General features: G+C 35.7%; 1 protein-coding gene across 6 annotated transcripts in view; it reads left to right on the forward strand.

Moving 5' to 3' along the window:
• NAV3 (neuron navigator 3) overlaps positions 1 to 22295 on the forward strand; it is a 1098252-nt gene that overhangs the window by 767885 nt on the left and 308072 nt on the right. The gene's annotated exons all lie outside the window — the stretch shown is intronic.

Genomic DNA, 22295 nt, shown 5'->3' on the forward strand with positions numbered 1-22295 from the left:
TAAATGCAAACTATCATGAGTTGATTAGAAGACAGTAAAAAAAAAAAAGAAATAGCAAGTTGTGAACAATAGATTAGTAGTTTCATGTATAATCATTTTTATTGTACTATATTATAGAAATGTTTGTTTTATGCCATGAATTAAAAATAAAATAAAATAAAAGAGAGAAGCTGATCCTTAGGAGCAGCTAGGTGACAAGTGGATAGAGTGCTGGACCTGGAGTCAGAAAGACTCATCTTCCTGAGTTCAAATCTGGCCTCTGTGAGACTGGAGAGAAGTGATTTAACTTTGCCCCAGTTTCATGATCTGAAAAATAAGAGGGAGAAGGAAATGGCAAATTACACCAGTACCTTTGTCAAGAAAACCCCTAAATGCTTTCAAGAAGAGTCACACATGACTGGAAAAAAAGGACTGAATAACTACAAGAAGTTGATCCTGAAAATAGGCAATGGATGAAGATGGGGGAGGGGGAAAGAGAACAATTTTAAAATTCCCCTTTTCTAAGACTAGGAAGAATGTAAGTGATATATCCATTCCAAAATATCTTAGCAATGGAGATACTTTAAAAAATTAAACAAAACAAAACAAAACTTCATTCTTTGGGAGGCACAGTGGAGAGATGGCTGACCTTTTAGTCAAGAAGACCACTGGTCATAAACTACCCCTCTGATGCTGGGCTTATCTGCTCAGTGCCTCAATCAACTCTGCAGAGCAGGCACTAAGCTACTTGAGTAACGGTAGCTTTCTCCCTGGGACTTGACTATAACAAGGACAACATAGATTGAGAATCTTGTCTCTCCCCTTTTCCCCTTTTCTTATTCCTTAATATGATACATTGAAGAGTGAATTGTAATTGGAGATTTGAGCATACTAGGGAAGAAAGAGAAAGGCAATTCATTGAAACCAGTTTCTCAGAAGTTTTGCTATAGCATAAAATCAAATTCTTGGTTCATGAATGCTTGGAATATATCAAATTCCTCAGTCTCTAATATGTTCTAAGAGTAAACATTTGGGGAAGTCTTTAACTTGGACAGACTCTTTTTTTTTTTAATGGGAAATCAGTTCCAAACAAGCATCCCTCTGCATGTTTCTCATTTTTGTCTGGCAGTCCTGCACTTGTGCCTTTGTATTTCAAGTCAATGGCATGCATTTTGGGGGCTATTTTTAATTGGGTGAGCATTCTGGACATTCCTGATATTTAGAGTGGACTAGTTGATTTCCTAGTATAAGCTCACCAAAGTGGTGGCCTGAGGCATACATACATTCATGTTTAATCCTGTTACCACCCACCTCGAAATGTTTGACCCAAATGCCCTAATCAACAGGTGCTGTCCAAATGATCTCTCTTGTCTAAGCTCTATGTTTAACAAAGTCATACATGCTAGCCTCCAGTTTTTCAGAACAGCCTATATCTCATATGAATGAAAAAAAGAATGCTAGGAGTCTCACTTTTGAAATAATAAAATATAAGCATGACTTTGAAAATTGAAATATGCCTGAATTCAATGTGCTTAGTCACAGACTTGTATAATGGATAACACTGGGGTCAGAGGACAGAGGTTCATATTGTACTCTCAGCACCTAATATCTGGGTGACTATGACTAGGTCACTTGACTTCTATGACCTTCAGTTTTTTTATCCATAAAAGAAGGGGGTTGCCTCTAAGGTCCCTTTCACCTGTAAATCTATGATCCTGTGATGTTAACGTAGTTGTACCTCAGTTTCTGGGAGACCTTTTTTATGCTCCAGATTGTGTTAGTATATTGAGAGGTATAGGTAGTGCAATTATGATTGTCCCTGGCTAGCTGATAAAGGAACAGCAATTCTGAACATTTAAGTTGCTCAAAGTCACACAATTGAAAAGGAGGAGGGAATAAGCATTTCTATTGTACTTACTGTATCCTAGGCACGGTAAAAGTGCTTGACTGATATCTCCTTTGAAACTCACAAAGACCTTGAGGTAGTAGCTATTATTATCCTTTTCTGTTACATGAAGAAACTGAGGCAAATATAAGTTAAATGACTTTTCCAGGGTCATACAGCTGGTAAGTGTCTGCAGCCAGATTTGAACTGAGGTTTTCCTAACTCCAAAACCAGTGTTGTATCCTCTGAGTTGTTCGGTCATTTCATTGTGTCTTGCTATTCCTAATGCCATTGGGGTTTTCTTGGCAAAGATACAGCAGTGGCTTGCCATTTCCTTCTCCTGCTCATTTTACAGATGAGGATTCTGAGATTAACTGGGTTATATGACTTGCCCAGGGTCACACAGTGGTAAGTGTCTGAGGATGTTGGATTTGAACTCATGAAGATGAGCCTTCTTGATTTCAAGTCTCAGTGCTCTATCCATGTTGCAACCTTGCTATCTGTAATGTTAAGATCCAAAGATGGAAAGACAAGGGCAAAGATTCATACTCAAACTTTCAACCTCCTAGTTATTTTTTTTTCTTCACATCATACTGACTCGAAACAAATGATTATGAACTTTTTATAAACTGGACGTTTTAACATCACCCCACAGCATACAATGCAAGACTAACTAGCTATTTAACTGAATACATAAAGGATCTCTGACTTCCTGAGGGAACAACAGGTATGGGGAAATTTTTTCAGTGCAGATCACAATCCATTGAAAACTTGTCAGATATGTTTTAGAGTTGTCCGAATCACATAGGTTGAGTGTCTTGTTCAACAATTAATAACATTGGATTCCAGATCTTTATGACGTCAAGTCTAGCAGTCTACCCATCAGGCTATGCTTCATCTGCTTTTAGGGATACTAAATAAACATCCTTTGAATGGAACTGATTCTAGCAGCTAGTCAGTAGTGCTACTGACTTTACTAGTGAAAATTATTTTCAGCAATTTTGTTCCAGATCCCATAGCACTGGGACTTCGCAATCAATTAATGTAAGGGAGTTCACAAGCACCTAGAGTCCATCTGCACTCAATAGAATGGGGCCTGTCCTGCCAAGATATCTATAGCTAGTTTATTGTCTTGTAAAGATTAGACTCATAGGGCCACTGCTTATAACTATTGAGCTTCTTAATTAGACGTACCCCCTAAGTCACTGACAGGATCAGCTTCTTAATGAGGCAATAACTCATGTCAATCCAACAAGTATTTATGAAATGTTCTTTAAATGGGGGACATTGTGCTAGGTACTGACGATCTGTGGTTGCAGAGAGCTTCTGCTAAGGAATTTTCTCTACCAAGAGAGCAAAAGTCTCTTCTCTGCAGCTTGCGATATTAGAGAATTTAATGAGTTGTGTAGGGGGTCATAGCACCTGAGTGTCAGTGGTGAGGCTTCAACCCAAGTTTTCCTGGCTCCAAGGGTAGCTCATTTTCTATTTCTCCATGCTGTTTTTCAGACGATGGAGACACAAAAACAGGCAGCCGTCCTTGTCTTTGAAGGCATAGAATACTACAATTTTTTTCAGGGTTTCAACTAAATCTACCAAATGATGTGCTGCATCGTCGTGACATTAGGACTTGGCGGCACAGACTAAATTGGGCACATATTTGCTCTACTATTTCTGGGGCTGGTCACCCTTTTGAATTTGAGAAGATATAAGCTTTATTACAAAAATAGGCCTGATCATTAAAGGAATACTGTGAGCTTTCTTTTTTTAACTGTCAAATTCCTTTGATCTACTAGATACCTTTTCATTCAGGCTTGCCCTGGGGACAAAGAAATCTTAATTTAGCCTTGTAAGGAACTTTGGTTCAAAGTATTGAATTATCTTTCTGATTTTTACAATTGCGTGTGTAATTGAAATGGATACGACAGTAATTTAAGGACCGAGTTGTCTATTTTATTTTAATCTAAATAATTATTTCTTTTCATATAATCTTCATTTCTGACTATATTAAACTCCCTTCCCTTATCCAGATGTTATCTCTTATAATAAAGAAAAGGGAGAAGAGAGGAGAAAACAAAGCTACAAATCCATCAACCAGTACTGACATTACAATTCTATAAAGAAGGAGACAGTGTTCATTTCTTCATGTTTTTTTTAGGGTGAGTTTCTCAAAAGGAGGGACTCTTACATTTACACAGACACACAGACACACACACACACACACACACACACACACTCAGTGCCTTACACTGTGCCTCATCTAGTGTATGGCTCATATTGAGTGAGTGCTTAAAAAAATTCTTGATGGTTGCTTGTCAAATAAAATATAGGTCATTTGTTTTTATAAATCTTAAATCGCTATATTAAATGTTAGTTGTCACTGTAATTAATTGCATATCATTTAGGGTTTGTTGTTTCCATTTTACCATGTAGTTGTCATGTGTTTGTTATCCTGGTTCTTTTTACTGCACTCTGCATCAGTTCATGTAAGTCTTCTTGTGTTTCTCTGTGTTCTTCGTATCTATCCTTTCTAATGAACTTAATAGGTCCTGTTTACCTGAATTGTGTATTTTTAGTAGAATTTAACAGGCTTTAAGTCTGCAAGAAATGCTGGAGTTTATCTAGTATCACCTTATCATTTTGCAGTTGAAAAGACTGAGACACAGAGAGAATAAGCGTCCTGGCCAAATTCACATGGAAAGCAAAAAAGCCAGCATTTCAATCAATGTCCTTTCATTACAAATGTAGTACTGTGATCATATAAAAATATTATTTCATGTATTTTCTTGCTGTTTTATACCATTCAAATAATTAGAGATTATTTGGAAATTTTTCAACTTTTTTTTTAAAATATTCTCTCCTCTAAATTTACATTACAATTTTAATAAATAATAATGATCATAATGATAGCTAACATTTACATGATGCTTTAAAATTTGTAAAGGATTTTATAAATCTGATTTCATTTGATACTACAACAACCATGAGAGATAAGTGCTATAAGTATCCCCATCTAACAGATACAGAGAATAAGACAGTAAATTGTCTGAGGATAGATATAAACTGAAGTCTTTCTGACTCCAGGTACAACAGTTATATACTGCACCACCTAACTAAATTAAAATAATATGATGATGCTTTGATATATCTTTTATTATGTTTGTATAATTGTGGTTATTTCTGTATTCACTTGTATATTGTTTTTTTCTTGTTGACAGCAAACATCTTCCATTTTAAAAGAGAAAGTTGGGAGTATTGAACTAGGAGCCAGGAAACTTAGACTGGTTCATGTTCCAGCTATGCTACTTAGTAGAAATATGTTGTTGGGCAACTCACTAATGTTCATGAGCCTCAGTTTCCTTCCCTATTAAATAGGGACAAGATGAGCAGAGAAGATGTTTGGGTAGATGCTTTCTAAGGTTCCTTTTAGTATAAATATTCAATATTTACCCCAATAAGCTCTTCTTCCCCAAAGACACACCCAAAGTATAAATATATGCAAAGTGTATATATTCAGCATTGTTGTAAAAATGAATATATTTTCAATGATAAAATTGGGAAATGGATTGAATTTTCAATATATTACTCCAGAATTACTCATTGCTTAATTGCATTTTGCATTATAATGTCCTCCTGATGCTCGTTGCCATTAGTAGTAGATTCTTAGTAGACATGACTACAAGCTTAACCAATAAAATAAGTTTGCAGTATATTCTTCAGGATTTTATATTTATCCCCATATCCCTCCGCCCTACCCGACTCTTTTGGAAATACAAATTTTTTCCTTCCCCACTCCACATCTCCTTTATGCTCAACCTAATGGAAAAAAGTCACTGTTTTTAAGGTTATTGGTGTTATTTTAGACAGTGGGGATAGTGCATACAATCAAATTCTAAAAGAAATCCCAATTCTGGGAAATAAGACTGATTTAAACATAAACTGACAAGTGGAAACCTCTTAACTTAAATGCTGTTGAATGTTCCAGCCATTATATTCTAAGAATATGAGGGAGTGAGAGAGAAAATGACAGAAAAATTGACTGGACAGGAAAAAAAATTAGATAAGTTATTTGAAATCCATTATACTCCTCCACATCAAATGACTGTGCATTACTCATCACACAATCTACATTCCAGCCACTCTAGGTTACTGGATTTCCCCATACTCCTTTCTCCACTCTATTTCTCTATGCACAAAATTCTTCCTTTTCTTACTGCTTCCTCTTAAAATCCATAACTTCCTTCAAAACTTCATTGGGTATCTCCTCCTAGGTAACTAGGGGACACGGTATATACAGCATTAGCTCAGGATTCCAGGAATCTGGCCTCAGAAATGTACTGTCAGACCCTGGGCAAGTCACTTAACCTCTCTCAGCCTTAATTTCTTCAGCTCTAAAATGGGGATAATAGTAATGGTATCTACCACTGAGTGAGATTATAAGCAGCAAAAAAGATAGTATTTGTATAGCACCTAGCACAGTGACTGGGTTATAGTAGGTGATTAATAAATGCTTGTTTCCCTTCCTGACTGCCTTCCCTCCTTCTGTCCTGCCTTCCTTCCTTCTCTCCCACCTTTCTTCCTACATGAGGCCTTTTATGACTTATCATTAGTGCTTCCTTCCCCACTACACACACACTCACACACACACACATATGTGTATATGTATATGTGTATATGTACATATATACATATATATGTATATACTTATATATTTTAATTATTTATAGCATTTATCATTAATGTTTATAATTATGTATAGCATTTGTAATAAATAATTAAATTATACACATATTATCAAATTTACTTTGTATATACTTTATATATGTATGTATATATGGGGGAGGAAAAAATTTGTATTTCCAAAATAGTCTGGGTAGGATGGAGAGATATGGGGATAAAAATAAAATTCTGAAGACAATACTGCAAACTTATTTTATTAGTTAAGCTTGTAGTCATGTCTACTAAGAATCTACTACTAATGACAATGAGCATATATGTACATACATATATATATGTATATATATATATACATAAACATATACATGCATACATACATATAATGGGGAGAGAGAATAAACATGAGCTTCCTGAGTGTAGGGACTTATTAATTTTTAGTCATTTCAGTCATCTGACTTTTCGTGACCACGTTTGGGGTTTTCTTGGCAAAGATACTAAAGTGGTTTGCCATTTCCTTCTCCAGTTTATCTCACAGATGAGAAAACTAAGGCAACAAGTTCAAATGACTTGCCCAGGGTCACAGAGTTAATAAGTGTTTGAACCTGAATTTGAACTCAGGTGTTCCTGACTCCACGCCTGGCACTCTATCCACTGTGTCACCTAGCTCCTTTAGAGATATTAAAGAGATGGATTAGTTTTTGTCTTAGTATCCCCGGTCCCTGTCATAGAACAACACTTAGTGTTTATGAAATTGGACCGAATGGAATGAAACTTTGCTTAAATAAATTCTGTTTTTACAAAATGGTTTTATGTGTATAACCAGCATCACTTGCAGTGGTTTCAGACTTAAAAAAATAAACACAAGTAATCTAAAGTAATTTTCATAGTTTTAAGAATTCATACGGATTTTCCTTTTATACTCAAGTACATGAAAAATATAACATGACCAAGATTACTGAAGTAGGGAGATTTAGAATTAATTTTACCTCATAGAATTTTAGCTGAAAGTGATTTTTTTGTTTGCGTCTAAGTCACAAAATCTCAGAATTAAAATGGATTTTACATTATTTTTTTCAATTTTTGCTTTGCCAAGAATCCTTTCTATGACATTTTAATAAAAGGTCATTTAGTTTTTACTTGAAGATCTATAGTGGAGAACCCCCTAATCCTCAAGCAACCCTTTCCCTAATTGAGTAGCTTTAATAATTAAGATTTTTTTTTTCCTACATGGAACCAAGATATGCCAAGATGCTTCAGTGTCTTCTTGATTCTGCCCCATGGTGCCAAAAAGAACAAATTTTAGTTTTATAGGACCTGAAGAATAAATTTGGAGAGAAAAATTAGAGATCATCTGGGCCAACATACTTATTTTATCAAAGAGGAATCTGATCCCCATGGTGTGTAAGTAATTTGACCAAGGTTAAAAAATGTAATATGGGTCATAAATCAAAGGTCATAAATCCCTTAAAATAATTGAAGATAGTTATGTCACCATTAAATCCTCTTTGCTTCATGCTATATGTCTCTATTTCTTACCAATCATCTTCATAAGGAATTGATTTGAGACCCTTCACCATCTTGGTCTTTCTTTTCTGGACATTCTCCACATTACCAATACCTTTCCTAAAATATCATACTGAGAAGTGAAGAAATTGTCCAGATGGGTGTTTCTCTAGGGCAGAGTATAGCCTGATGACCATTCCTCATGGTCTGGAAATGATTACTCTTTTAATACATCCTGAGACTCTTTTAGCTTTTTTTGGCCATGTGGTGTTTTCTTCTCTAATGGTCTACAAGAAAACATTCTACAAATTGAAAATTTGTTAAATGACAAGAAATGAAACAATAACTAATTTTGGGGACATGTCCTGGAAGTCCATGCTTAATCCCATCTCTCAAATAGATTTTTGCCTTAATATTGTATAATTACCATTTGAACTCAAAATGAAGATGCTAATGTCCTTGCTGTAAATGTGTCAGCTGTCAAGAAAGGATGGAATATATTCACTTTGTTGTATTTAATAAGGTATGAAGGTAGATAAATTCATTTTATAAAGATTCTCAAGAACTTCTGAGTTGAAGCAAAAAAAGAAAGAGCTCTTTAGGTAATCCATTCCCTGAGTATTCCACTGTGTATAACCAGTAATCTGATGCACAAAATATGCATTAAGGCTGTGTTTACATATAAAAACAACAAATTTTTTTCTGTTTATTTTCAGAAATATATTTTGGTGCTTTCTGAATAGGATTCAAACTTTGATGCCTTCTTCTCTGACAATCGTTTGAAAATAATAATCATAACAGCATTTACGTAGTTCTTAAAAATGTGTGATTCATTAAACATGAATGAGTGTACGTGTGTCCACACACAGATGAAGCTTTACTTGTATATATAGATAATATCACTTGATCTTAACAAACCTGGGAGGAAGTTTTTGAGTTTTAAATCATTATTTTACAGATAAGGAAAAACTAAGGCCAAGACAGGTATAATTGCTTAGAAAGTGTCTGAGGCAGGACTCAAAACCAAAACCTCCTCACTCCAAATCCAGAGCTGTGATTTTATGTATGGGGTGTTCAGGGAAGATTAGCACCTCCAGGGTGAGGGTTGCTGAGCTCTTTTCAGGACTGCTCATCTACCTTTGATGTATCCATCTTCACCCAACTCTCACCTGGTTGAGAAGTTATATCATGCACAATAGCCACATACTCCAAAAGCATGTTGGCAGATGAGCTAAACCAAGAAAGCAAGTGTCAGGCTTCAACCTTGGGTGAGTTAGGGGCTCATCTACCCTAAGCATGTGTAGACTTCCCCTGATGAGGACAGTTTGCTCCAGTGTCCATTAATACAGCTGAAGTAGTCACTGTGGAGCACTAGGCACTTGTTCAGACATCCAAAAAGTCAAGGTCATCCGCTGCATTCTGGATCTTTGCCAGTTGTCCTGAATTTGGTCAAGAAAACCTATCCAAATGAACCTACAAGCTTTTCTTTGTGGAAGTATGAGTATGAACACCTGCATATAAAATCAAACATTTTTGAAATATTGGATAGTTTTACCCAAAAGTATGTGTTGTCCTTTTTATTCTTTATGTAAGCACCAAACAAAAGATTCTGCAATATTTTATTTTTTTAAAATGAGGAGTCAACTGTTTTTATACACACCTGTGACCTCAGCTAATAATAGAGGACAAGGCTGCTGGATCTTTGACTTTAGGACTTCTTAGCTACAATAGAGGTAAAGTTGATTGGTTACCTGCATTAATTCCCAAGAACAGTATGTTAAAAACTACAATATGAGGTCATCGGGCTGAGTAAGGAGGGGCAAACCAGTCTAGGTCATAAAGGGAATAGGTTAAAACCTCTGTGCCAAGTAGCAGTGGGATTGACTGGAGTGACTTTATGGATGTGTACTCTGGATGAGATAGGGAGACTAATCTCAAAAAAGTGGAAAATTGGACTAGTGGACCTCTAAGTTTTAATCTAGCTTTAGCTATGTGATCTTGTGAATTATAGTGTGACTTCTTTTTCCCTGCTCCTCCCACTGCCCTTCAAGGTCTCAATACCATGACCTTAGAGCAGTCAAATCATTAATGCTCTCTGTTGATAATTTGTCTTTTATTGACCAAACCTGATGGCTTGCTGTAAAAATATAGGCCTAGTCCTTTGGATCAACAAAGTAGGGGGAAGGGAATGGAAACAGGGTTTTGGCTTTATTGATTTCATGGTCTGATGCACTTTCAATTATAGCCAGACAGTTTGCTTGAACTGGACAGTTTTGCTCCTGAGTATAAATCATTATGGTGGGATATGCTGCTCTAGTAATTCCCAAGCCATGTTTCATTTGTTCAGTAGACACTGAAATAGATCCCTGAAGTATTTCTCTCTGCTTTGGAAAGGGGAGTGGGTACCATGGACATATCATGATAGAAAAATTAGTGCTTTATTTTTTCCTTATTTCATTTCTTCTATGCCAGAAGCTACCAAAGGTTTTCTGTGTCAGTCAAGGAAATGTCTATAACTATAATCAGGGTTTGATCCACCAAAATATGTTAGAAAAGATATCTATAGGCATTGTATAATATTTACTCCCTACAATACATGGATACTCTATTTCTTGTGCTTACTCAGGAGGTATACTTGCAATCACCTTCTCTTCTGTGCTATTCTTGAGTATTTGCTTTTTTGTGTATTTAAAATGTCACTATCACATAGCACCTAGTTTGCTTCTGTTTTTGTATGCATGGAATTTCTTGGCATCAAGGCCAACCAAAAAGTGTTCTACCTGCAACTGCCAAGCTGAATAGATATGATTAAAGTAGGAAAAGATAGCACATATAAGTGTAGCCAAGAGACAGTTGAGATAGAAATGGGACAGCATTTGTTTCTTGAAGAATGGACAGAATTTAGGTGAAGAGAGACCCCAGATGGAGTGAAATTATATGGGGGGAAAATGTAGAAATAAGAATTGAAAATTGAATTGAGTTCTAGGAGGTCCATCTTTGGAAGAACATTGATAAACTAGAGCACAACCAGAGAAGGACAACCAAAATGGTGAGAATACCAAAGGATATGACATATATCCAGCAGATGGAATGCTAGAATGAAACTCAGGGAGATCACGTTGAGATCCTGTCTTAGACACTAACTTTATGACTTTGGACAAGTCACTTAACCTCTTTGGTTCTCAGTTCCTTAACCATAAAATGAAAGTTGAACTAGATGGGCCCTGAGGGCCATTGACATTGAAAATCTGGTGACAAGAATATTGAAAGAGCTTGAGATATTTGGTCTGATAAAAGAAGACTGAAGGATAATTGTTTTCAATGACATGGAGGGCAATGGTGGTACAGAAATTAGATTTGTTTTACTTTATCCGAGAGGTCAGAAAATAGTAGTAAGGTATTCGTTCAACAAGCATGTGACAGCAAGTAAGAATCCATTTCTATCATTAACTCCAAAGCAGAAGAGTCAAAGAAGCTCAGGTCAAATTCAATCCAGTTGCCTGGTCCCCAAAACAGAACTAGAAGACATAGCTTAGTACTTGGCCACTCTCATATAAGACTTTGTGTTAATCTAGAACTGTCACCTCAGTCAATTGATAAACATTTGCTGTCTACTATGTTCTAGGCTTTGTGCTAAGCACTAAGGATGCAAAAAGAGGTGAAAGATGGTCCCTGTTCTCCAGAAGCTTACAACAGACACAAGTTACATAAAGGGTAAATAGGAAATAATTAACTTAAAAAGGCATTGGAATTAAGAAAGTTTGGGTATTTTGGTTGGCACTTAAAGGAACCCACAGAGATCAGTAATCAGAGTGGGGAAGATGGAGTGTTCCAGCATAAGGGATGATCAGAGAAAATGCCCAGAGCTAAGATTTGGAGTGTTTTGTTTGTGGAGCAGCTAGGAGGCTAGTATCATTGGATCTTAGGACATGTGCCAGGGAGTAAGGTTTAAGATTGGACAAGTAAGAGAAACTAGGTTATGAAGGGCTTAGATGCAAAGCAGAACTTTTTTTTCATTTGAGCCTAGAGTATGGAGGATGTATTTGCCTTCTGTGAATTAACCATAGCAGTTTCCTGTGTATAATCTGCTAACTCAAGCAGTTGGTTTAGCCAAGATTCCTTGGACTTTGCTTCAAAGTGTTGTTGGGTAGTGCAAGGAATCCTGGGTTGGTAATCAAGGCAGAGGACTTTATACCATGCTTCTGTTACTTCATGCTGGTGCATCTTTGAGCAAATCATTTAATTTTTCTGCACTTCAGTTTCCTTATCTGTGAAATCCAAGAGTTGGAATTAATGTTCACTAAGGTCCTTCTCTTCCAACTTTAAATCTATAATTTTATGTTCCATTATATTGCAATCCTTTGGATAGCTTCTGAAGAGGTGAGAAGTCAATGTCTTCATATGATTTGTTTCTACTTTGTTTCATTTTGTTTAACTTGATTTAATTTGATTTATTTAATAAGTATTCATTATTATGTGACTATTCCATGAATAGTGACATACTGGTTGAAGTGGTACCACATTATTTAAAAAGGAATAGGGCATAAGGAGTCCTCATTGAAGCAGCAAAGAGCTGGATTGAAGTCTTGCTGCAGACTATTATCTCTGAGAAACTGTAGAAACCCCTTATCCATCTTTCCTTTAGAGGCAGCTCTTTAAGAATATAAATTGCAGAGAACATGCTTTTATGAATGGGTAGAGATAGTTTTCTCACCTGAGAATCCCCTATGAAAATGAACCAAAGCATACAAAGATATTGAACAACTATGTGGTAGCTTGATATATAAGACATGCTTTCTGAGCCCAAGGAGTTTAAAATCCTGTTGAGCCAAGGTAAGAAGCAACTCTTAGTCATCTCATTTGTACCTTGGGGAGTCAAGATATGCACATGGTGGGGGAGGGGCAGCTGGGTGACACAATGAATATAGCATTAGCCCTGGAGTTAGGATGAGTTGAGTTCAAATCTGACCTCAAACACTTGACACATACTAACTGTGTGACCTTGGACAAGTCACCTGACCCCAATTGTCTTGCCTTCCCCTCTCCAAAAAGAAAAAGGTGGGCATATACGCATAGGGAAGCCTATGTTGGGATTGGGAGCTTGTTAAGGGGAAGATGGCTAGTCCTAGAGGTAGCTGGGTGGTACATTAGATAGAGTACTGGACCTAAACTTAAACTCTGGATGATCAAATCTTTAGACACTTTCTAGCTTTGTGACCCTGAGCAAATCACATCCTTTCCCTGGCTTAATTTCCTTACTTGTAAAATGGAGATTAATAACAACATTTGCTTCCCAGCATTGTGAGGACCAAATAAGATAATGTTTGCAAACCTTAAAGCATTATACAAATGGTAGCTTCTACTAAATACTTAGAGATTTCAAATTTATAGTAATAATTGAAAATCCATGTTTGTTTTACATATTAAACTATTTTTATTTATTTGCTCTGTAGTCTGAGTTTATTTACTTAATACAGCGGTGAAAATAGTTATTACTGCCTCATATTTCAGTATTTAGATTTCTAAGAAATGGATAATGTTTCCCAGTATGTTTTTATATTTTTTCAAAAAGTTTCAGTTAATTAATTGCTTACATAATATTGGAAACTGTATATGAGGACACTACTATTCCAATTTCTAAATTCATCATTTACACATTTGCTATTTATGCTTAACATGCTGAAATGGTTTTAGAAAGAATTATAAAAATAATAGTTCATCTAAATTCCAGGCCTTTTGTATGCCAATTGACTTAAAAATCAAATAAGGCAGTGACATGGGGACCTAAATTAGAAAAAGTCTTTGGAGAAAGGGCTTTATCCTTCAGTAGTTCCATTGTCCATGGCCCTAAATTCCAAGAATCTAATTGGTCAGTACTACATGGAAATATATCATTGCTACCATATTACAGATACTTGGAATTGCAAACCCAATGTCCCATGAGACAAACTAGCCCATTTCTGGAGGGTATGTCATGTTAATTAAACCTAGTGACAATTGATAACAAATGTCTTAATGAATAGGATAGTTGAGCAACAAGTTTATCAGTTATCTAGAATATGATGAACAGTTTCGTACTTCTGAATGAAGCAGGAAAAAAAAGAAATAAACAAAACTCTGGTAATTGACAAGTATCTGGCAAAATAGAGAGCTAAGCCTGGAATTAGAAAGATCTGAGTTCAAATCCAACCTCTGGTACTTAGTAGCTACATGATGCTGAGCAAGTCACTTCACTACTATATGCCTCAGTTTCTCTAAATGTAACATGAGGATAATAATAGAATCAATCTTCCAGGGTTTTTGTAAACATCAAATGAGATGAAATTTGTAAATCCCTTAGCACAGTGCCCAGCATGTTTAATAAATGTTTATTCCATTCCATTCCAATTTACTGCTATAACTTTTTCCGACTCATTATATGTGTCTCTTGATTCCCCTTTTGTGTGACCTGAACCTTGACTAATTCATAGGTTTGAGAGTATTTTATCATTCTAAGTAATAAATATTATTTTTAAAAAAATCTGTATTGAAACAATCAACCTTTGGTACAGAGAGAATTTACAGTCATTAGAAATGAATATGCAGTTTCCCAAAGACAACCTAGCCTGACCTCTTTTCCCTTAGATAATAATACAGATCACAGAAAATTGAAATACTAAAATAAAACAATAAAACAATAAATAAATAAAATGAAATGAAATACTGAAATAAAACAATAAAATAAATAAAATGATAAAATAAAATAAAACAAAACAATAAACTTGAATAAACCTGAAAGTTTATTTCATATGTGTAATTGAATGTGTGTTGCCTCAAACAAACTAAAACCTGGGAAAGATGTTAGCTTAAAAATGCTAAGGTCTCCCGCTGCATCTGGGGTTGTTTCCAGTCTTCCTGACCTTGCCAAGGGACTCCAATATCTCTGGAAGAGAGAGTAATTTTGCACATCCCTGCCTCACTTAAAATCAGTTGATTTGCAAGTCAAGATATCACCCTTGAGCTTCTTCAGGAGCAAAGTATGAGAGTCAACAATTGCAGCAGAATATATTGTTTTATAACACTCATGTGTTACATATGCCCCTTATGTAATGAATGCTTTCCTTTGTTTGGGGTTTTTACTTGCTCCAGAAGTACAGAAGTAGGAGATGTTAGAGAATGTGTCAGAGAGATGTATTTAGACATGATGGAATCAAGTCATTTACAATAATTAGAGCCATCAAAAAGTGGAATAGACTATCTCTGAATATAATGCCTTCCCTTTCATTGGACATCTTCATGAAGAATGATAGCATAGAATGATATAGAGCTAGAAGGGTCCTCAGAAACCATTTATTTTGCCTTTATTTTGCAGATAACATAAGTGAAGCACAGAAATGTTATTTGCCCAGAGTCACACTGTTAGTAAAGTGACATTTGAACATAGGTTTTCCTGATTTAGGTTCAGTGGCCTTTCCATTGGTTCCAATAATTTGGTCTAGGAACTTTGGGATTTCACTGAGCCCCTCCCTAGGAATCCACAAGGTCAAATACTATTTTAATAAAAATGCAATGTTTTCTTTATCCTAGGGTCAATGTCAGTAGAAATAATCTGCATGAATTAGAGATCTTTGAGTTGTTTAATAATTTCTAAGAGTATGTAGTGATCTTGAGGCCAACAATTTGATAAGTAAGGCATTATGCCAGACATTCTCTGGAAGCTGCATTACTTGTCAGATGTGTTCCAGAAAGGATTGTTGGTCAGGTTTGGGTTAGATTTGATGACCCCTTAGGTCAACTTCAGTATGTAAATCTGAAGTTCTGTGTGTCTTTGATTCTGTGGCCCTTTCTCTAGAACTTTCATTTCACTGAATTCACTTATAATAGGGAAATGAGAGAAATATATCACTTTTACTTTTGTATGATTTACTTTTTGTATGATTCTGGAGTTGGGCTGTGATAGAGTGGAAAGAGTTTAAGATTTGGAATCAGGGAAACTGAGGTTATTTTAATTTTGATTTGATCATTTAACACCTGCATATTCATAGTCAAATCATTGAGACCCTTTGGGGACCAGTTTCTCCATCTGTTAAAAGAATTAAGATAGGTCTGTTGATCAGTAAGCATTTATTATGTGCCAGTTGGTTAATTTTTATTACTGTAGAAGGTGATGCTTGATCTGGCTATTGAAATATCAGCAATTCTATGTACAGATGAGAAGACAGGGAATTCCAAGCACAAAGGACAGCCAGTGAAAAGGCATAGGAATGAGGGGTAGAGAGGAGATCATTACAGGAGGGGCAGAGATTCACTGTAAACTCATAATGATAAATCAAGACCAGGTTATAAAGGTTTCAGCAGCTAAACAGAGGAGTTTTTATGTGATTCTAGTGGCACTTGGAGGCCACTATAGTATATGGCGTAAGAAAGTGACAAGGTGATGTTTCTACTTAAGGGAAGTCACTTTGACAGATATTTAAAGGATATTGTGGAGTGGTTAGAGACTTGAGTCATGTTACAGGAAGGTAGGGGTAAGGTCATGATTGCCTATAGAGGAGGTTGGACTGTTTTCATATATATATATATATATATATATATACACACACACACACACACACACACACACACACACACACACACATACATACATACATACATACATACATACACCTTTTTTTTGGTTTCCCAAATAAAATACATTCTTTTTGAGGACAAGGACTTTTTGTTTCATTTTGTCTTTGTATTCTCATTACCTATACCAGTGCCTATAATTAGTGCTCAATAGATGTTTGCTGGTTGATTAGTCATTAAAAAAATTAAGACTGGGATATGGAACAGACTTATGATTTCACTGATAGAAGGAAGTCTTAGCTGAGGGAATTGTCTATTGATATGTCAGCAAATTGTCTGCCATTTTGAGTGTAGCTTAGAGCTTTGAAGGGGTTAATTGATTTGCCCAGGAACACACAGTATATGTCAAAAGCAGAACTTGACCCCTATTTTTCCAAATTCTGCACCAACTCTCTATCCAAATATTTGGGACTGTTATTTAGAAAAGGTATGGTAGAACTGCAATGTCCCAGCATTTTGTAGGATGTTTTTAAATTTACTAAAAATTCCTGAAACCAATTTCCCGAGACCTGTATACTTTTATTAGAATAATTTCAATGTCTGTAAGTTGCCTCTATTAAAATTGTTGTGAGAAAAGAAAAAAAAAACAGTCTTTCCCATCATGATAGTTCAGTAGTAAAATAAGTTTCTCACTGAAAAATGCCCTCAAATGGCTGATTTTAAACTTCAAAATTCAGCTGCTGGTTTATATACTCATGATTTCTAATGTTGTATATAACAGTGGGTGGGGGAGTTTCCCAGGAAGATATTTTTATGTGACACACATTTGCTGTCTATGAATAGCTCCTAGAAAAAAGTACAGGGGATTCATGGGTAGTTATTTGAAGGCGAAATTAGACAAGTTAGGGAATATGATTCTTCCCCAAGATTATTTTTGATGAGTATCTCATATGATGATAAATGAGAGGTTAAGTGCCATCAATGGCTTTACTTTATGTTGAGATATCTGCATGTCATATTGGTGGGGATAATTTACTCTGCTGAACAAATGTAATTGATAAACCTTGTGTGAGTAAGTTACTGGAATCGAATTGAAGGGAAGGCCTTTATGTACTCAGTGTGTTTATTCGTGGGACTAAGCAAGATCAGGTAAGTTTTCTTTACCATCAGCCTAGAGAAGAATTGGCATTTCAACCTTGTGGAGTAAACATTAAAAAAGAATTAAAATATTAAACTTTATTCATTTTGCAACATAGCTCTTTCCACTCGAAGTTGACTTGCTTGTTAGAAAAGGGGATATTCTGTCATTTTAAAATCTTTGGATCATATTTCAAAAACTTTTTGTTAACACATCCAAAGGGATGGCAAATAGTACCAGTAAGACTATGAGGTCTTTAGTATGAATTTTGGGTTCTATCAATGTATGTCAAATGAGATAATGTATATAAATTGCTCTGTAGACTTTAAAACTCTATGTAAAGCTCATAGAAGTATGAGTTTTTAGTATAGATACCATCATAAATAATTTATAAGCATCTTTTAAGAAGCTGTCTTTGTTGGATATTGACAAAGGACTTTAGCCTTTTCTGCTTCATTTTAATCTACACTGGCTTGATCAAATGTATTCAAGGACACGGATATCTCTGCTAGTTCTCAAACTCTATTTTGCTATGTCTGTCCTTGCTCTCCAATTATAAATAGCTTATGTACATGCATATATGTAATATTTTTATCTGTACATAAATAGCTTATGCAGAACAACCCTTTCCTTCAAATAAATAACTTCATTGCAAATTGTTAGTCTGAAAGAACTTTAAAATTCTTACTCTTCAAATACATACTTCAGAAGATGTGATTTTTCCCTCTGTCTTCAGATAAAGTTTTCCTGAAATCTTCTTGACTCGGTTGACATTTTTGGTCCATTGGATAACTTTGGGGCCCAATAAATACATTGTGGATAATACCTAAATTTCATGTAAAACATAAATAGTTGGTTTAATATCCTTTCAAAGTAGTTCTTAAAAATCTGTTCTACTTCTAAAAGATGAGAGTAGTGCTGTTTATTTTAAAGGAGTCGTTAGTGCTCTGTTTCTCCTTAAGGTGGACTTTTTTTTTGTTTTTACTTTATTTGATGGTATATCCACCAGACAGGGAGCCCTTGAAGGAAAATCTTGTACCCCTTCTGCCTTTCCTTCCCTTTTGGTCGGCGCATAGTATGTGCCCAGCAAATTTTGAATTTGAGGTGGTGTTCTTCAAAATGGGAGTACTTGGACTGTGGTTTGTGTAACCAAGTTAACACTCATTATATACTATCTTGCTAACTTTGCAGTGGTATACAGAGATTAGAAGCTCCTTCAGAGTGAATTCCACAATTGTCTTGAAGAATTATGGATTTAACATGGTAAAGAACCTTGGAGGACAGCTAATGTAAGCTCCTCATTTCTGAGACAAGGAAATTAAAGTCTAGGAAAGTTAAGTGACTTGTCTAATGCCACACAACTAGGGGCAGATCCAGGATTGGAGTATGGATCTTCTGAATTGAAATATACCTACCATTCAGCAGACTATATTTACTGCCTGATAATTTCATGGTTGTGGTGTAATAGAAGGACCACAAAATTTTGGAGTCAAAGGATCAGGGGTGGGGAATCTGTAGCCTCAAGGCCACATGTGACCTTCTAAGTCCTTGGGTGCTTTTTGACTTAGTCCAAGTTTTACAGAACAAATCCTTTTACCAAGGGGGTTTTTCCTGTGAAGTTTAGATTCAGTCAAAAGGCTGCCCTCAAGGATCTAAAGGGCCATCAAGGCCACAGGTTCCCTTCCCCTGAGCCTTAGTTTGAAAAAAAATGTCAGCTCTACTTTTGGCTTCTTGCCACATGTGCCTTAGGTAGACAGCCTGATCTCTATAGATCTTAGTTTCCTAATGTTTAAAATTTGTAGATTCAACTAGGTGATCTCTAAGACACTTTCTAAGTTATCATTCTTATTTCTGTAAGTCTCACTGACATTTTTTTAAATAGTAAAATCATTTCCTTAAGTACCCTAAGTTGTGAGAATGCTAATTAAGTAAAACTTAAAATCATAATAAATGTATCTGAAAGGAGAGGGCAGTGTTCTACACCTGCAGCACCCTCAATCTAGTTTTGAAGTTTTTGTTAACAGTTATATTTTTCTTTCTCTCATTCCCCACCCATTAAAAAGACAAAAGAACTTCCTGTAACAAATATGAAAACAAAGTAAATTCCTTAATTGCCTGCATTTTATATATAATATATATATACATATATATGTATACATGCACACACATACATCCATACATATTGTATATACACATATGTATATAGATGTGGGTATGTGTGTATACAGACATGCATGTCATTCAGTGATTCAGTCATATCTGACTCTTTATGACTTTATGGGGTTTTCTTGGCAAAGATAAAAGTAGCTTGCTATTTCTTCTCTACATGTATGTGTACATACATATAATTCTCAATTATATACAGGCACATATATGTATGTATGTATATATGCCTATATACATCTGTCTCTGTCCCTCCCTGTCTCTGTCCTCTGTTTCTCTCTGTCTGTCTCTATTTCTTTCTTTCTCTTTCTTCATTGATTTTTTAAAAATTTATTTCTAGTTTTCAACATATATTTCCACAAAATTTTTAGTTCCAAATTTTCTCCCCATCTCTCCCCTCCCCCCACTGCATATTGCCTTACATTCTGATTAACCCTTCCCTCAATATGCCCTCCCTTCTATCACTCCCCTCCCTTGCTTATACCCAACTTCTCTCTTCTTGTAGGAAAAGAAAAATTTCTATACCATATTGCCTGTATTTCTTATTTCCCAATTGTATGCAAAAACAATTCTCAATATTCGTTCCTAAAACACTGAGTTTCAACTTCTCTCTCTTCCTCCCTCCCCACCAATCCCCACTGAAAAGGCAAGTAATTCAATATTACCTATACATGTGTAGTTATGCAAAAGACTTCCATAATAGTCATGTTGTGAAAGACTAACTATATTTCCCTCCATGCTATCCTGCCCCCCATTTGTTCTATTCTCTCTTTTGACCTTGTCCCTCCCCAAAAGTGTTTACTTCTACTTACTCTCTCCTCCCATTTGCCATCTAACATCTCTTCTATCATCCCCCCACCCCACTTGTCCCCTTCTTCCCTACTTTCCTGTAACGTAAGAGAAATTTTCATACCAAATTGAGTGAGCATGTTATTCACTCCTTAAGCCAAATGTGATGAAAGTAAGCTTCACTGTTTCCCTCTTACTTCCTCCTTTTTCTCCTCCATTGAAAAAAGGATTTTCTTGCCTCTTTTATGAGAGATAATGTACTCCATTGTATTTCTCCCTTTCTCCTCCCAATATATTCCTCTCTCACCCCTTAATTTTATTTTTTTAGATATCATCCCCTCCTATTCAACTCACCCTGTGTGCATGCTCTCTCTCTCTCTCTCTCTCTCTCTCTCTCTCTCTCTCTCTCTCTCTCTCTCTCTTCCCCCCCTCCCTCCCTCCCTCTCTCTCTCTCTGTCTGTGTGTGTGTTGTGATTCTTTCCAACTACCCAAATACTGAGAAAGTCTCAAGAGTTACAAGTATTATCTTTCCATGTAGGAATATAAACAGCTCAACTTTAGAAAATTCCTTATGATTTCTCTTTCCTGTTAACCTTTTCATACTTCTCCTGATTCTTGTGTTTGAAAGCCAAATTTCTATCCAGTTCTGGTCTTTTCATCAAGAATGCTTGAAAGTCCTCTATTTCATTGAATGATCATTTTTCCCCTGAAATATTATACTCAGCTTTGCTGGGTAGGTGATTCTTGGTTTTAATCCCAGTTCTTTGACTTCTGGAATGTCATATTCCAAGCCCTTTTATCCCTTAATGTAGAAGTTGCCGGATCTTGTGTTATCCTAATGTATTTCCACAATACTTGAATTGTTTCTTTCTAGATGCTTGCAGTATTTTCTCCTTGATGTAGGAACTCTGGAATTTGGCTACAATATTCCCAGGAGTTTCTCTTTTTGAATCTCTTTCCAGAGGCAATTGTTGGATTCTTTCAATTTCTATTTTGTCCTCTGGTTCTAGAATGTCAGGGCAGTTTTCCTTGATAATTTCATGAAAGATGATGTCTAGGCTCTTTTTTGTTCATGTCTTTCAGGTAGTCCAATACTTTTTAAGTTGTCTCTCCTGGATCTATTTTGTAGGTCAGTTGTTTTTCCAATGAGATATTTCACATTATCATCTATTTTTTTTTCACTCTTTAGGTTTTGTTTTGTTTGGTTTCTAATACAATCTTTAGTTTCCATCTGCTCCATTCTTGCTTTTAAAGAACTATTTTCTTCAGTGATATTTTGGACCTCCTTTTCCATTTGTCTAATTCTGCTTTTTAAAGCATTCTTTTCCTCATTGGCTTTTTGGACCTTTTTTGCTTATTGAGTTAGCCTATTTTTAAAGGTGTTATTTTCATCAGCATTTTTTGGGGTCTCGTTTAGCAAGCTGTTGACTTGCTTTTCATGATTTTCTTGCATTGCTCTCATTTCTCTTCCCAATTTTTCCTCCATCTCTCTTACTTGATTTTCAAAATCCTTTTGGAGCTCTTCCATGACCTGAGACCATTGTATATTTATTTTGGAGGTTTTGAATGCAGAATCATTGACTTCCTCTGATAGTAAGCATATTTCTTCCTCATCCA

Source organism: Notamacropus eugenii, chromosome 3, assembly GCF_028372415.1.
Source record: "Notamacropus eugenii isolate mMacEug1 chromosome 3, mMacEug1.pri_v2, whole genome shotgun sequence".
In the NCBI taxonomy this organism is placed as follows: Eukaryota; Metazoa; Chordata; class Mammalia; order Diprotodontia; family Macropodidae; genus Notamacropus; species Notamacropus eugenii.